Source organism: Limulus polyphemus, unplaced genomic scaffold, assembly GCF_000517525.1.
Source record: "Limulus polyphemus unplaced genomic scaffold, Limulus_polyphemus-2.1.2 Scaffold1721, whole genome shotgun sequence".
Taxonomy (NCBI): domain Eukaryota; kingdom Metazoa; phylum Arthropoda; class Merostomata; order Xiphosura; family Limulidae; genus Limulus; species Limulus polyphemus.
Window position 1 is genome coordinate 39,017 of NW_013667331.1, and position 3,204 is coordinate 42,220.

Here is a 3,204-nt window from a genome sequence, read left to right on the forward strand (position 1 = left end):
GGTAAAGTTATATTCGGAAAGAATAAACCAGTTTTATTAAGTAAGGACTTGTGTCACTAAAGTTTCGTCGGAACGAAGTTACGGAAAGTTAATTAACAAACGGAGACATAACAATATTCTATCGCTGGGTGGATTATTTTGGTAAAAATAAGGCCAAGTCCAATTCACGTAACGATAACAAATCAGTTTACTTCTTTCTTAAAGTTTGCTACAAGATACTTTCACTTGTACACAGTTGTAGTCACAAACTCACAAATAATATTTTAATTTTCAACGGAAATTTCGAGACTATGGTAAGAACTACTAACTTACTTAACTTTAAAGTTTGATTGATAAACAAACAAAATTTATCTTGTAAATGAATGACAGAATTGATAAAATAATTCTTACTGTCTAACACTGAATAACTTTTCTGACACTGAACTAATTTCTCATTCACTACTTCACTTTCACAATAAATACTTCACTGAACTAACTCTTATTTATAACTAATGCACCCATCTTTAGATATTACTTGAGGTTACTAGATTATTGAAAAAGTGAACTTTTTAGGTATTCTAGGACTACTTACTTGATTTTAAAGTCACGCGCCGTCTAGTTAATTTTTAAATGAATACTGAAAATGTAGCTTAAAAGCAGTATATTAGATGGCAAAAGTCTGTGGGCGTGCACGCTTGAAGCTGGCGAGCCGCTAGACCGGTTCTCAGCAAACCTAGTTATGCACCCTTAGGACTACCCTTGGAGTGATATGGGATAACAAATATTCGTATTTGGTGCCTATTTCACTACTCCTGTGTTTTCCTTTTGCGTCGAATGAGACGTCATCTAATAAAGTACAACAGACTGAAACCTCCAAGTTCATAATTAAATGACACTTTTGCACTGATGAATAAAACGTTGTATCCTGTTTTTAATAATTCCGATTTTATTGCTCATCAAGTGACGTTAATATGTGTTTTGAACCCCCCTTTTTATTTATTTATTTATTATTAAAGCCTTTTTGAGGGATAGGCTTTATTTTGAATATACCTGATATTTCTGTGAAACAAGTTAAGATTTTCTATGCGTTCCTAATCTACAAATTCATATCAATAACTCTTGGAAAGTTATATATTATATGTATAGAAAAAATATCCTGAAGAAGTCATCATGGAATTGTATTTAGATAAGGATGTGAAGAAAACGTAAAATTTCAGTTACGTAAGGTAAAATATCAACAAAAAGAAAGCTTATATAACGTTCAATTAAGTTGTAACACTAGTTTTCGAGGGGAAATTTTATTATTCATATAAATTATTCAAATGTATATTTATTTCCAATGAATAATACAGACAATGAAAGATCTTAATGGTCGTACGTCACGGTCATAACAAGCAGTGAAAAGCTTTCTTTGATTTTTGACGTAATTAAATTGGCAACGTTACATAACTGGCTAGTATTTTTTGTGAATATATAACTGCTAGACGAAATAATACAATGTATTTATAGCTTAATAAGAAAATTGGACATTCTTTAGATATATCGGAAGTTGGGTGGTCGCAAAGAAAGGTTTGAGATTGCTGAAAATGCTTAACTATTCATCACAAAAGACAAAACAACAACAACAAAAAGTGAAACTCGAAGTCACATGAAAACAAAAACAAAATCGCTGAATAAATTCTTGTTGATCTCGAAATACAATTTTTACTCCTTAATATCACGTGACATATTACTTCTCCTTGTGATAGGTGGACTTCGAGAATCGACGTAATATATATAAATGAGTGAAGCAAAGAAAATTTAGCAATATCCGAGAGACAAAAGTTGTGTGGTTGAAAAAACTCAAACACAGGTAGGTTTTCACTTATGAAGTTCGCAAAGTTAAGAGTCTACTTTCTTGGGTCGATATTAAAACATTATTTATGTATTTTATAGTTAGTTTTTAAATTAACTATAATAACTGCTATATAAACATGCAGTGTAAGTCTTTGTAGTTCATTATAGAAGTGAAATTAATAAGCATCATAGTGCTGGCATTAATTCCATTTAGTGCTTATTCAGTTTTAGATTAAGGTATGTGTAAATTTTAGTTTCAAGACAAAAGCATATCTAAAAACTAATTAATCTCGAGAGATCCCGATAGGCCAATAAATGATATTTTTATGACATTGTTTTAAAGTCGGGCAAAGAAAGTATCTTGGTCTCTACGAATTTAACGAGCGAAATGGACTTCTCAAAGACTAGTCTTATAATCTACATTGAATGCTATTAATTCCCACAGATTCCAAATAATGAATACTTGAATACATTTGCAAACCTCATTTCTACTGTTTCGTTTATTTTTCTCTGTAGTTATGAAGAAAGCATTTCTGGTGTTTCTGTGCGTATGCCTTTTGTTAGGTGCAATAGTAGTTCCTGAGGTAGAGGCCGGATATTATGGGGGAAGATATAGATATAGCAGAAGGTATAGTGGAGGAGGCAGAGGTCGTTATTACAGGTAAAATTTTGCTTTGTAAAATAGTTGATACATTCGAAATAAGAAAAGTTATTACATGTGAGACATGTCTAGCCAGTAATATAGTTCTGTCCATTATCCCCTAGGGAAGCGGATCTCATTGAGTAGTCTGAGTTAAATTACCTGATGATTAATAAAATAAAATTCATTATAAATTATGAAGAATAAGGCTCCTTTTGAAATAACGTTTTAAATAATATGTTTAATAACTGAAAAATGTTATTGTTTCGATCATTAGTTTTAATTTATAGAAAATAATAATCAGGATGCATCTCTATCATCGTATCTCAATACATCTTTTCTACCTTTAAAAATAATTAAATAATTATCAGTTACTAGTAAATATGTTGTTGGGTAAACGTAACGTGTATATGAAACCTCTTTGATACTATTCCATTTAGAATTAAACTTATAACGGAAACTAAATAACATTGTTACGACAGCGGAATTCACATGACGCTGGTAACACGTAATGAGTATCTAGAAGGTTGGTGAAGGCTCGAGTGTTTGCCAGACGCCCTCTATTTTGTATATATAAGACCGGAAGAATTGACGATATAGAGAATTGCAGATAGAGAGATAGAGACAGATAACTGAATCAAGTGAGCGGTAGTGAGCGTAAGTAAAGTGCGTGAACCGTTGTGAATTATAGCGTGTGTTTAAGTTAAATTAACCATGGAAATTCTAGTGTGTTGAAAAGTTGTATTGAG

General features: G+C 31.5%; 1 long non-coding RNA gene across 1 annotated transcript in view; it reads left to right on the forward strand.

The window, feature by feature from the left end:
- The first annotated feature begins 1,722 nt into the window (after positions 1-1,722).
- The window catches only part of LOC106464698, a 2,707-nt gene continuing 1,225 nt past the window's right edge, over positions 1,723-3,204 (forward strand). The window contains exons 1-2 of the long non-coding RNA XR_001291158.2: positions 1,723-1,831; positions 2,332-2,476. This is a non-coding gene — a long non-coding RNA (uncharacterized LOC106464698). The remainder of the gene's footprint in view (positions 1,832-2,331; positions 2,477-3,204) is intronic.